At 43.9% G+C, this 14,962-nt stretch overlaps 1 protein-coding gene across 3 annotated transcripts in view; it reads right to left on the bottom strand.

Moving 5' to 3' along the window:
* Nucleotides 1–14,962, bottom strand: part of LOC115357821 (discs large homolog 1-like protein) — a 127,179-nt gene that overhangs the window by 54,630 nt on the left and 57,587 nt on the right. The window lies entirely within an intron of this gene.

Below are 14,962 nucleotides of genomic sequence, written 5' to 3'. Positions count from 1 at the left end.
AACAAACTAATAAACAAGCCAGCCAAATGAACAGTCCACCCAGACTTCACTGCATCAAAAAGCAGAACAGCAGCACCAGCAGCACTATCCCTCCACACTAATCTCTACCTCTCCCCATCCCCTCTCTCTCTCCATCCCTTTATCTGACCCCCCACCACACACACACACACACACACACACATGCACACACACACACACACACACACACACACACACACACACACACACACACACACACACACACACACATCACCAACTGTCTGTCACTCTGTCAGTCAAGCTGACTGGATGCCTGATCCCACATGGGAACAGAGAGAGAGAGAGAGAGAGAGAGAGAGAGAGAGAGAGAGAGAGAGAGAGAGAGAGGGAGAGAGAGAGAGAGAGAGAGAGAGGGGATGCAGAAAATGGTAGAGAGGCAGCACAGGGGAGAGGGGGATCAGAGGGATTATGGGTGTTGTGGGAGGAGTCAAATTTGCCCGCTGAACAACAGTAATGAGGAGCAGAGGGTGCAGACACACACATGCCAACACACACACACACACACACACACACACACACACACACCTACAAACACACGTAAACAGACACAAACAAGAACTAAATTAATGGTGTGACAGCACAGGGGTGAGAGAGAGAGAGAGAGAGAGAGAGAGAGAGAGAGAGAGAGGTCGTCAACAGGGGGCAGGACTGAGGATAAAAAGAGGGAAAGCAAATTATGCTGTGTAATGAATGGATGTAGAGGAGACAGTGAGGACTTGCTGACAGTTGCAGCTGTTAGCAGCTTTGTGTGTGTGTGTGTGTGTATTGTCAACGTGAACATGAGAGAATTAGATAGAGGGAGAAGGTGATCAGTCTCTAAAAAAGTACAAAACTGATGCAGCACGTCATTATCACAGTCATTCTAAGGCACATACTATTTTAAAATGTTACATTTTCAGTGCAGTAAGAGATAAGTAAGAGATGTAAATGTGCAGAGATACAGTATGCGGCTGCAGATTAGGTCCAGCTATAGGCACTGGCACTCTAAACTACCCTTTGGACATTTATGCATGGGAGTCAATTCGATATGGATAAGCTGTAGCTCTCAAAAAATGAACTTGCTAGCCCCAGCCCTTACACTTTACCTAAGTCACTGCTCTTGCCTCAAGTAAACAAGTGAACCATGACATCATGCTTCACTATTTTGTCTCATGGCATGACCTCAAGCTGACCTTTTGTAGTTCAACTTGTGTGTGTGTTATTAGGGGTTGGAATTACCGGGTAACTAAGAATAGGATACTATCACGATATTTCACCCACGATAACGATGGTATCACGATCCAGGCAATTTTGCGATAAGCATTATATTTTAAGATAATCAGCTATGATACATCACAATATCTGTAGCTGAAGAAGAAAAATATCCTGGAAAAGGCAAAATAATTGTTCAGTAACCAGGAAACAATCATGTTTTCCAATGTTTTAACATGCACAGCAAATGTGATGTGCACATGACAAAACAGCTCCAGTTAAAATAATAATATTAAGTTGAATATTAAGGTGAAAACTCAAATACCAATACCTGGTGCAAGTGTATCGATAATGTATCACAAGAAGTATCACAGTATATTTTACTATTGATTTATTGCTCCACCCCTAATGGCTATGTGACTGTTCTCTCTCTCTCTCTCTCTCTCTCTCTCTCTCTCTCTCTCTCTCTCTCTATCTGTGTGTGTGTGTGTGTGTCATTGACAGGCAGATAAATCCAGCTGGTCAGTCAGCTGGTGGCTCCATTGACACGCCATGTCTGACTGCACGCTTATATAACATTGATGCGTGTGTGTGTGTGTGTGTGTGTGTGTCTGTGTGTGTGTATGTGTGTGTGTGAGAGAGATGTGAAAAAGCCAAAAGAACAAATGTACAAATATAAATAAACAAGTGTGTACACACAAATACACACCATGCACACATATCATATGTAGTGTATGCCAGTGATTCTTAGCTGTTACATAATGCTGTTATTTTAGCTGTGTTGCATTATCGTGGCATTACAGCCAATAGTCTGGCACGACACAGATTAGAAACAAATCCAGACTACCACGGGACAGACCAGTTCTTCAAAAAGTCTCTCACTGTGTACGGTGAGTGTTCAGAAGTGCTAAAGTTGTGTGTGTGTGTGTGTGTGTGTGTTAGGGTTAGTGGTGGGGTGGCAGGTGCTGGTTCATCTACCAGACAATCAATGTATAACTGAATTATCACTTACCAGATGAATGGGGAACCAAAAATATCTTAATGCACAGCCAAAACTACTTCAATTAGCAATTAGTTAAACATGCATTGTGCCACACACACACACACACACACACACACATAAACAGAGCAGAAACTGTACGTGTGAGGAAGCTGGTGCCCGATTGGTTTGTTTCACAATGACAGCAGTGGCACCATGTAAAAGCATAAGTCAGTGCTGTGTTTCTCCTACAGCTGATCTAATTTGGTCAAAACTCTACTAAATTTAATTTACAGTAAGGCAGAGCAGAAGCCTGGACACAATTTACACAATATTGATCCCCACACCGAGACGTAAGCACAAACACAACACTACTAATATCTCTATCCTCTCTCCTTTGTGCCATGTACAGTGGGACTCCAGTTGGCTAATGAGCTAATCAGTGTAGCGTGATTCTGACGAAATCAGAATGGCCATGCTAATCACGCTAATCAGACCCTGCTGTCACTACCTGCTTCCTCATATCATTGTAACCACAGTGGACACAGCACAATGTCTACAGCCATTCAACAGCTAACAGGCAACTAGCATGCTATATATTCTACTCTGTTCTACCCAGCTCTCACTCGAGTTTAATAGTCGAGGACATACACAACATTGGAAGCTAATATAGAAAGACCATGTGGTCTTCATCATGGCATTGACAGAAAACTGTATCTTAGGATACATATTGTTTCATATCACCCATCATCAATGTTAATTACACTCCAGGAATTATTCTGTGATTAAGTGCTGTAATTTACTTTTTGGTATGCCCGTTTTCACTCAGTCTTCCTAATCTATTTTTTAAGCACCTGTCGGTGTCTCTGCCTCTTGCCCAAAATGTATGGAAATGCTGAATACTGATATGAAATGGTGAGAGGTGAGTCTAGAAAAAGAAGTTCTTGCTCTTTGACTCTGAAGGGCTGATATCAAACCCTGATGTTTATCGAAGTTTTAGAGAGTTGAAAATTTTTCTGTGACTAAATGCTATTTCACAATGTGACATCACCTTGTTCTGCCTGTAGAACAACAGCACCTACCGAGCATCTAGGGACACTGGTGCCTTTAACAATGACAGCCACAATTTAGTAGGTATAACAGCATTCACTTTGTACAGAGGTGAACTGAACTTGTGACCTTTGACGTGCAAGATGTTGATGCAACCGTGGCCATTAATATTCATACTGTACCACTAAAGGAGGGCATTTAGTAGGCAGTGAGTTAAATTTCATCTCTGCATCGACTGCGTGGTGTTTTGAATACTAATGGGGTACTTAAGTACAACTATTAAAGTACTTTGGCCACTAAGGCAACCGATCATGCTGGTTGCCATCTCAGTCTCATTTCCATTCCACTCCATCCAAACGCCAGCTCCAGAAAGATCATTTTCCTCAAATCTGAACTCTCAGGTGAACATTGCTGCTCACCTGACTACACTATGATGGTGTTGAATATCTTCACACTTAGACCCATGCAGTTGCAGAAGAAGAAGAAGAAGAAGAAGAAGAAGAAGAAGAAATAAAAACGGCATGTATGTAATTGCTTCAACCTGGTGTGAAAATGTCCAGATTTCCATTTCTGCTCCTGACTGCATGATTCACTGCAGCAGCCTGTGTTTTCTGTTGCGGAGCAAAGCTGCTCCAGTATTAGTGGTGTACACAAGCTTCCAGAAATAACAATTGCTCCTCCAATGAACACGTCATCCTTGTATTCACAGTGCTGCTGGTGCAAATGAGAATGACAAACTTTGTTGCACAACAACCCCAATTTCTGTACACTATGTAATAAAGCACAAAGTTGGTGGACACCTGGACTCCTGACTCTCTTTTACTTGCTTTTTTCTGCCTCCTTACATCCTTTCTTTCATTCTTTCTCTATCCATCTACTACCCACCCATTCATTCTCTACCTACCTGTACATGGGCCTGTATTTGCGGCATGTGATGTATAAGCGGTGCATGTGCGGGTGTTTCCAGCGAGTGTGTGGTCCAGATATATGTGTCATTGGGCCATGGCCTGCTCCCGGCCTTGCCCTTGGCTTTACTCTTGGTGGGACTCTTCCTCACACTGTCCCTCAGGTTGGGGAACTTCCCCCTGGAGCCCCTGTTGGACAGGGTGGCAGGCAATGTGCTCCAGCTGTAGTTTCCTGGAGCAGCAGAAAGGGGGAGCTGTGGTGAGAGAAACGGATGGATGGACAGCGACTGGGAGGCGTGAGGAAGAGGAGGGGTGCAGTGGTGGTGATGCTGGTACTGGAGGAAAGCCGCTTGGTGACTGGGAGAGTGGAGCAGGACTTGTTGCTGTTGACAGATCTGATGTGTCGGTGAGGTGAGCAGGTGATTGGGCGAGGGCAGAGGCTGGTGCTGACTTTGTGAATGAAGCTGCAGCTGATGGTGACTTGGAGACAGCTGCATCTGGTGGTGGCTCTGCGAGTGTAGCAGGTGGTTTGGTGATTGTGGCGCCAGCTGGTAATTCGACGAGGATGGGCATACTTGGTGGTTTGGTGGCGGCGGTGCTATGTGGTAATAGCTAGGCGAAGGGGAGGGGAGAGGGTGTTTCGGCGAATGGGCTTGGTGTTTTGGTGAGTGCAGCGGCGAAGGTTGCTGCTGGTGATTTGGCGACTGGACTTGCAGAAAGTTCTGGTTGTGTTTGGAGTGAGAATGATGGCTCTTCCCTGTCTTCGCCTTCCCCTTTCCAGTTTTGCCTTTAGTGGAGCCACCGCTGGGCTTCTTTGGGCTGCAGCAGAACTCGTGGCTGTGGAAATAAGTGGTCATGGCTAGAGAGATATACAAATACAAAGAAAGCAAAAGACACAGAGATCCTTTCCTCTCTCTCTCTCTGTCTTTCTCTCTCTCTCTGTGCCTTTGTTCTCCTCTTGTCTTTTGCCTTTTATCTCCTTCTCACCACCTCCTCTCCCTTGCAGAGATGAAGAAAGGGAATCACCACGCAAAATCTCTCTCTCTCTCTCTGTCTGTCTCTTGTGTCCAAATGATGCAGGTCGAAACTTCCCCAGGCAACCAATCCTCTTTCTGCAACGCAAAGTTGATATTCCTTGCTTTCTTCTGTTTATTGTATACCAATATGTCTGAACGATGGCAATCTGAAGAAAATCCAAAAGTAAAAGCGTAACTCTCCCTATCCACTGTTTCTTCTCCTTTGTATCAGGTCACTGTGGGTATGAGCATCAACTACATCTATAAAAAGTAAAGCATTTCCCTTCAATGCTGTGGTTAATGCTCCTTTTCATGATTTTGTCCCCTTAGCAGCAGACGAACCCTTTGCACTGTCACTCTCTCAGCTGAGGTTGGGTGTTGGCGGTGGGATGGGAGTTGAAGAAAAGGATGCGCTAGTCCTGGTATCTCAGTGGGGAAGCCCTTCGGAGGAGAAGGTAAGAGGAGGTGAGGGGGAGGAGCTGAGAGTGCGGACCACCTGGAAAAGTTATTTCCTCCTCTCGTTTCTTCTTCCTCTCAGGCGTTCTCTGTTCCTGTAGAGGATGCAGGTCAGTCCATGCGCTCCAGTGGAAGATTTCTCTCTCTCATTCTCCCCTCTCTCTCCACTCCAGCAGTCAGTCACTTACAGTAACTCATGTTATGCACCTATGCGATGGCACAGTCCAGCTTTCTCTGTGCAGTCCCTCTATCTCTGTGGAGAAGGCAGGTCAATTCACATCTTGTAAAAAGAGGAGCAGTAAAAGCAGCACGGGACCTGGATTCACGTATGAGGCCATATTCCTCTTTGTTGATTTCTTTCAGTGTTGAGGCTTTATGTTAATCCACAGACAAGAAAACTAAGTGTCGAGAGTTACATTTGCTTCTCATTTTCATTCTTCTTTCTCTGTCTTCTTTGCTGCTTTCTTTCCTTGTTAACTTTTTCTGTTCATCTCTGTTCCCACGACTCGATATTAGGCCACATCTCTATGCACAGTGCTCTGTCTCAGCCTCTCTCGCCCCTCTTTGCTGCCTCCCTTTCTGTTTCTCTATCCTGTCTCTCTCTCTCTCTCTTTCTCTCTCTCTCTCTCTCTCTCTATCCTCTCTGCCCCACCACCTCTCTATCTCTCTCTGACTGGCCAATTAGGGGCTTCCCTGGACTCCTGCACATGACAGCAGCCAGGCATGACTAATCGATAGGCGAGCAGGGACAGTGATATTGCGCTCAGGGCTCGGCCACCCGGCCTGTCAGTGTGTGTGTGAGTGTGTGTGAGTGTGTAGATGTGCGTGTGTGTGCATTTGTGTGCAGTGTGCCCAGAGCTGTGATTGGTTGAGGGCAGTCCCTTCCATCAACCTTTGTCTTGTTCTTTTAAAACATCACAAGGCAGGCCAGGTCAGCTGGAATAGATTCTATGAAGCACTGCTGCTGCTGCTGTTGCTGTGTGTGTGTGTGTGTGTGTGTGTGTGTGTGTGTGTGTGTGTGTGTGTGTTGGCCTATTTTTCCCTCATGAGTGTGTGTGTGTTTGTGTGTGAGTGTATGTGTCCTGATGTGAATACTGTATGCATCCATTAAATGCCTCCAAGTTTAATCATTGTTGAGGGGAACAGGCAGCTGTAAGCCGGTCAGTCTATTACACACACACACACACACACACACACACACACACAGTCTAGGGGTCCGTGCTGAGTGCTGTGTGTATGCCACTGTAACCAGAGAAAGCAAAAGTTCAGTTTAACCTCATTCAGAAGCAGTTGATCCACAGCTCGACCACAGTGACCAGCGGCCTGGATCCAGATTCTGTCTCATGTTTGATGCGAATATGCAAATATGTCAACCAACAATTACAAATTAATTTGGCTTTTGCAAATGTAGGTAACTTAACCTGCCTTGTCAGTTCTGTCGAACACTATCTAAGCATCCAACCTAGACCAACCTAGTTTTATAGTGACCTTCTTAGTATTCCATAAATAAAGTGTTTTGTTTAATTTTCTGCTTTATAGGATATTTACAGTGGAGACAGGAAAGACAGAGCAGAAAAGGGAGGAAAAATGATATCAGGATAGACTCAAACCTGGGCTGCTGCAGGAAGGAGTCTGTGTTACAGTGTCGCTGTAGCTATGCAGCAGTGGCCGGTGCCAGTGTGAACACTGATGGTTCTGTGTTGGAGAGTCTGTATACAAGGAGCCGACTGTGCTAACCAAGCACAGATAAAAATGGAAGCTATGTTGCCTACATTCTCTGTCTGAATAATTTGGCAACATTAGTACTTATTTAAAAACCTCCTCCATTTGAAAAGAGACAACAACCAGCATCATGTTGTCTTCACTCTCAGTGTAAATCGACTTGCAAAACACAGAGGCAGCACAAAGCAGCCTAGTGGACAAATAACAGCCCTTCTGTGAGCTATGGAAATCTATGGCATAGCTACGGCAGTATTTTGACACAGAGGTATAAATTGACCTTTATGGTGTGTGCTCTAGTGGTTGAGCTTTTGGAATAGCCAGTGACATTACTTCCACAACAGCCTAAGCTAGTTTTGCACATTTATGTCGAAAAATGCTGAAACCTGCAGTATCAGTTTTGCACTCATGTACAGAATAACCAGTGTCCATCGAAAGGCCCATGTCAGCCTCTCTGTTTAAGCTTCTAGCAGGCTACAGCTGGTATTTAAAAAAGAACAGACATTGGTTTGCACTACACAGGGCACACACACACACACACACACACACACACACACACACACACACACACACACACACACACACACACACACATACATGCGTGCACATGAAACTATCTGGTTATGGTTATGTCCTGTAGTTTCAGCCTCTATAATGTCAGCTAATATATGCCATGAGTCGCCCCAAACCAACCTGATGAGAGGGAGAGGGAGGGAGATAGAGAGGGACAGAGAGAGAGGGAGAGAGAGAGAGGGAGAGAGAGTGAGGGAGAGAGAGGCTGACGGATAGACAGACCAGGCACATGAAAAAAAAAAATCTTCCCAGGGCACCGGCACCCATGTGGAGAGCAGAAGAAAGATAAAGAAAGGGGGGGAGGTGGTTGAGAGAAAGGTTGCTATATCTGCCCTGAGTGTGTGTGTGTGTGTCTGTGTGTGTGTTCCCTATGTAAAGTGCTGCTAGTGCTGCAGGCTAACTATTCAGCCAGGAGAGGATGAGCAGGGAGAATAGGCTGTTAGCATCACAACATTAAATGAAGCCGAATATAGAGATAGAGGGGTGGGATGTTTATATATATATGTGTGTGTATGTGTGTGTGTGTGTGTGTGTGTGTGTGTGTGGAGGAGGGGTGGTATGAAATGAAAAAGAAGAGGATGGGAAGGAAGGGGATTTGAAGACAGAGGGAGAAAGGTGGGAAAGGAGAGCAAAAAAGAAAGAAAGAAAAAAGAAACCAGAGACGTAGAGGAATGTGGACAGAGAAAGACTGTCTCTTTGAGCTGAACACACACACATAAACACATTAGGGGTGCACCAGGCAACACACTGAGGTAAAAAAAAATACGCCCGTCTTATCAGCCTGCATCACCACATCATTAATTTATTCCAGGTGTCCAGTATGGTTCATGGCAGGAAGTCAGGACAAAAGAGAGTCTAGCGAAAAGTCCTTTGTCTTCAATGAAAAATTTGCTGTTTCAAATAGCTGAGCGAATTTTTTCCCCCTATCTTTTAAACAACAGCAAGTGCTCACTTCCAGAGAAAGCTGGGCTCAAAAATGTAGTTCACTGACACCATGTATCCATATTCAAAGCTCTCACAATTGAAGCTACCTCTTGCTACCATTTGGGGCCGCCAACGTGCAAACTGCGTGGTGCAGCCTTAAGCACCTCACATGACCCTGTCCCCTGTCTCCACTGAATGATTCCTCCTCTCAGTCTAACTGCACTCCAAATAATCCCTTATATCTCTCCTTGGCTTCAATTTTATTCCAGGCACTTGGTTTTTACCTGATCCTTGTATGCTCACAGGAATATTATTAGACCACTAATGCTTTGACCTTCGCAGTCCTTTTTTTTTTTTTTTTAATTTTAAAATTTTTGTTTTGTAATATTTGTGCTCCAGACATTCAAGCTTTTCTGCCATGGCCCTCATTTTGACTTGCTCTGAACCCGAATGTCAGCCAAATGCCTAAAATGTAAAACAGATGCGTGTAAAAATGCATGTGTCACTTTGAAAATCAAAACCAAATTATAGGCCCTTATTCCAGCAAGCAACATCATTGTTGTGACATTACCACGACTGCAATCTCTATTTGTGCAAAAAAAAAAAAAAAAAAAGTCATTAATTTACTCTGCAGTATGATCTCAAAAACCGAAATGCTGTTTTCTTTGTTGTTGCTCTATTTCACAAACTTGAAACCATGGGAAATGAGAATTTAATGATTTTAGAGTTAGGATGATAAAAGCACATACAAATATTGGCAGTATACGGGAAAATCAAACAGCCAGCAGTCAGACGGTGCCAGCATTGCCAAGGACTGGTGATACAGACATTAATATTAAAAGAACATACTGGAAACACACCCTGTGCTTATGAGGAGAGACTCAATATGGTGTCTCTGAGTTCGCATGAGGAAGATGAAGCCCTAAGGCTAAAGACACCTACAATAAAATGAAGGTTATGTATATGTTCATATCCACCTACTGAATGTTTTATTTATTTATTTATGTATTCATTTACTTACTTACTTACTTGGATAACAGGCGTGAAATCCACAGAGATCTACATTATACACTCTGTAAAGACAATACCAAGTCAGTGTCCACTTTCTTTAAAGAACTGTTCAGGTTCAGTGCTTAAACAGACCTAATGAGTGTGTGTACATTCCTTGGAAAAAGAAAAGAGGGCCGAAGGCTTAGCACAAACATTTTCACCGGGGACAGACAGTCACACGAGGACACTGATGCTTTGGGCCTCAACATGACAAACTGGCTTTGGAGACGACGTGAGGGTTAACCAAGAAATAAGGGTGGGATCCGTCGCATATACACACTGGCATGTTTTAGCCAGTTAAAAAGTGAGATTTGGGTCAGACTAAGCCTGGAGGAAGCGGCCCAACATAGAGCTATGATAAGGCTGATATTACCACTCTGGCTCATTGGTCTAGGTGTATGATACTTGCTTTGAGTGTAAGCAGTCCTGAGTTCAATTTCTGGACAAGCTCTGCCAGTCTAAATTATTGACAAAAGCTACTTAAGTGGCAGGCTGGTGTGTTGAGAAGGAAGACAGCCATTCAAGAATCTGTGTTCAAGCCTCTGTGATTTGCTGGAGAGGCTTGGGGAAAGTTATTGATTGTTAGATGAAGTCACGACAGGAAGAATTGACAAGAGTTAATAATCATGTCTCAGTCCAGCTTGATTGCCAATAATGAGTGTAATACTGATTGGTACCAGCAGGGGGGGATCAGACACCACAGAGAGCTGGAGCAGCAACGGCAGAGTGAAACACAAACACAAACACACAAAAAAAAGATGCATGGAGACTGCTTTTTCAAATATTGTCTGACAGCATGTAAGCTGTTACACATGGTCATGCCAGCACCATGTTCCATGTTGATTTTACCAGACCTGAATGACGGCAGGTATGTTAATATGCCAGGCTAATGCCGCGTGTCTTTGACAGCAAATGTCAAGAAGACGCTTGCAGCAGATAAGAATGTGTGTGGAAACAGAGAGGGAAAAAGATTGAATGTCCAAACTCTGTTAATTGCATCCAACAATATGCTCTGCTAACCACACTGTGCTCTGCAGCAGGCAGCATGTAGAAAATGTCCACAGTTAAACTACACCGAAGCCCACAAATGACTAATCTCTGGTTACTATTTTGCCAATGCATGTTTACTCGAGCATCATATCATTTGCAAATTCAAAAACTGCAATGTGTAAATACAAATTACTGATCAGCAGCTAGTACACACAATTCTCAGTCCGTGTGGTCAGCCATATGAACATCTGTACGTGCCTAGTGGCTTGGTTTCAGCAATGCCATGTCATGTTCCTAACTGAATTAAACCTCTGCTTAGATGGACACAAAACCAGCACTGCATAGTGTTTGCACATGAGAGCATATGTGACATCAGTTGTGTTCTCCACAGATCAAACCAGTGAGGTCACAGCAACATTCATTATCATATATCACACCAGCAGCCACACACAACATTAATATGCAGCACAATGTCTGGTGTTATTTGTACATTAATTTAGTAGTCTAGTCTGTAATGATTAGAGCAGGGATTTGATCTGGGGTTGCAATGTAAAAGATTGCAGTATCAACAAATGTTTTTGCAGAAATAAAATAATTTAAAAAAGTCTTTCGCTCAATCATCCTTGTTAAACAGCTGCACTAGGGCAACTTCATATGCTGGCTGCCAAAACTGGCAGCAACACCTTACATTTTGCAGAAACCATTTAATGTGACATGTTTTCTCTGTACAGAAGATTTTTGGGGGTTTTATTTGCTCTTAAGTTTTGATCCAGTATTTTTTGTATGCAGACATTATTTCCCGCCTCCATACCTGACATGCAAAATAAGCTGGGCGATTACATTGAATCTACAGTTCATTCTAAATGGACAGCATTCCTTTAACGCTTTTCTAGTCTACCAACCACTCAAAGTGCTTTGCAGTGTTTTCCTCGCATTCACCCACACTCACGGCAGAGGCTACAATGCTGCCATCAGGAGAGGTTAGGGGTTCAGTATCTTGCTCAAGGACACTTCAACTCACTCTCTGGAGGAGCCGGGGATCGAATGAGAAACCCTCCGATTATGTCTGCCTCCTGAGCCAAGCCACCCCACAGTAGCGGTGTTTTCATCCATCACACAAAAAATCAAACAAAAAACCTTCTACGCCTGGCTGCGTTGGATTAGACAAAATGCCAAAAAAAAAGGCTGATATAAACAGTTTTGCCTAAAAAAAACGATAACGTAGCAGTTTTTTGGCACATGCTTTTGCTCAGTTTATTGACAACAAACACCGTGTAAACAAAGACTGTGTACACTTCACATAACGTAGTTGACGGAAACGTGTATTGATTTGCACTTACTTTTGCCAAATTTTTGAAAATGCCAAATACAGAAGGAAACGTTGCAGCCTCAGTTTGTGATTTAAGGAGATAGAATGTGTGTGGTTTTACATAAAAATATTGCCTAGCACAACTTTAAAAACAAAGTAGATATGTCAGATGGTGACATTTGTTTGCAATAAGCAACTGGCTGCCATCCAACATCATCACTTAGCTTATCATCCCAAATACTGCGAGCAGGACTGGAACTTGCTGTAATGTGATCTAAGAATTAGTGGCAGGATCAATGGAGGTGAAGCTGATTCTTCTGCATGCTCCTAAGGCTTCTCAGATGACTCTCCTGCTCTCACCATGCTGTTCAGCTACAGATGATCTTTGACCTCGGGACGTTATCCCACCAACAGGGCAGATGGGTAGGATTGCTTTCTCAGGTCAGGGATCACAGTTCAGCTGTAACTGAGCGGCTGGTTAGTCGTGGCGCTCACTCACTCTCTCTCTCTCTCTCTTCCTATCTCTATCACCCCCTCTTTCTCTCTCGAGTAACCCTAGCTCCTCTCTCTGTTGGCTAAACTGGCTTCACCTGTGAGCAAACAACATCAGAATGAAGTAATCCTGCTGTAACAGTATTCTCTGTACTGGAGTTGGCCTCAGTGTCTGTTACAGCTACACGAGTTTGCCAGTCTGTGTGTCTATCTGTCTCTTTGTTTGCCTATCTCTCTCTCTACCTGGCTGTCTGTCTATCTGCCAATCAGTGCCTAACTGTGTCATCAGTCTCTGTCCGTCCCTGACAGCCGTAATGAAGCTGCAACCACCACAGCAGCACAACACATAAGAGATTCAAAACTGACTTTCAACACTGTGGGACTTTATTTACTCACTAAATAAATTATGTTCTCCTCTAGCTGTGTAATTTAATTACAACAATTTAATTACCCACATTCTCACAGCAAAGGAAGTGCACATTAACTTTCCCAGCTGAAAACAAGCCTAAAAATACAGCACAGTGCAGAAATACTGGAAAATAATAGCATATTGCCCGGTGGCCCGCAAGTAAAATGCAACCCTGGGCATGTAAACCTAGCGACTCATTTGCCCGATCGGGCAAGTGGCTAAATATAGTAAAAGTTAAATAGTTAAATCACGTATCGTGAAGCTATTGCGGACTCATCCTCGTTCCCTCCTGATTTCCATGTCATTTGCCACCAGCAGCATATCGTCTGTGACGTGACAAGTGCGGCGGAAGCGCCTACCCGCCAAAACCAATGAAGAGGAAGTCTCAGATAAGATGGACGCGAAGCTTAAGTATGAACAAACGCGTAAGCGAGTGTTTCAGGAGTCGTGGAAAAAAGAATTTAGCTGGGTGGCGTTAGAGGTGGGTGAAACTCCAGCTATGTTCTGTGCAGTTTGCTGCAGGTTTTAATGTAAGCAGCTGTCACATAGCACGCGCACGGCACAGACCTCGGCCGGTGCAGCCATTCATTGAGTATGTGATCGCGGGGCGCAAGAGCGCAGCGCGAGGCTGACGCCGGCGCACATGCACACTGCGCCCAAGTTGAAATTTCTTTACCTGGGCACAGCGCCCTGTGACGATAATAGGAGAGAATAGTGGAATCTGAAAAAAATCTGGCGGATTTTGGCAGAATGGCAAAACAACAATGGAGGAAAGCATCATAGTGGCTGTCTCTCTGTGTGCAGAGCTGTGGGACGCCAGACTACAGTCCTACCGTGATCTCATTAAAAAACCTCAATCATGGAGAGAGATATCCAACAATTTGGGAATACCAGGTTTATTTAAAATCTGGCAGAGATATATGATGTTTTTGCTTTCCGCAATAGGCGAGATTTTTTTTTTCTGCAATCAAAGACCAATACTGTTGTAAACTGAAGCAAATGATTTACCACACGGACAGGAGGTGTACGTATTTAGAAGTCTAGATGATTGACATCATGAGATATGCACTACTCTTGCAAAGACAATGCAGTATAGTCATACATTTATTATAAAATTCCATGTTAAGTCACACACACAACAGATAACAGGTGAAATCAGATGAAATGAGAAAAAAATACAGCCTTAATTCATGTAACATAATTTATTAAGAAGCATTAGTTCAGCGAATTCATAAATTAAAGAATGTGTTTGCCTATTTACATGGTTCATCCGAAGCTGCTGTATTGGCCGCCAGAGAAAAAGTGCGCCAGAACGGAAAACTACTTCCTAGCGTCTGTTTCGGTCGCGTAGCAACTAGCGCTACATATGTGCACGACGCGCATGCGTGCGCCCTACTCTGCACGCGCGTGCGCGCTGCTCTGCGCCCGTCTGTGATGAACCCAGCGCAGAGCGCGGCCCAAACCACGTGCTAAGAAGAAGCATGAGAGGCACACACCATCTGCGGAGCAACTGTGTGCACGTTGCGTCTAGTGTCCACAGAACGATAATTCAGCATTTAGGCTGACAAAATGGGCGCAGTTTTTAACCTTGCACACTTGGCTCTTTTTAAAGGGATAATGTAGTTTACTTTTTTGAAGTGGAGTTGGACTGTTCTCAGCACTGGTGCAGCAAACTGGAGGAGAGAAGAGAGCTCTCTATGGCAGATACAACCTCACTTCAAAAAAAAAGTACACTATCGTTTTAACATTCATTTAAAGTTTAACATTTTGTGTTTTCACAGAAAATTGATTTTGTATTTTATCCATAGACGAAATAAGAGAGCAACTTCTGCACTGTTTTCTTTGAGACGTGAGACATAA

Source organism: Myripristis murdjan, chromosome 4 (assembly GCF_902150065.1).
Source record: "Myripristis murdjan chromosome 4, fMyrMur1.1, whole genome shotgun sequence".
Classification (NCBI taxonomy): Eukaryota; Metazoa; Chordata; class Actinopteri; order Holocentriformes; family Holocentridae; genus Myripristis; species Myripristis murdjan.
This window is presented reverse-complemented; position numbering and strand designations above follow the sequence as displayed.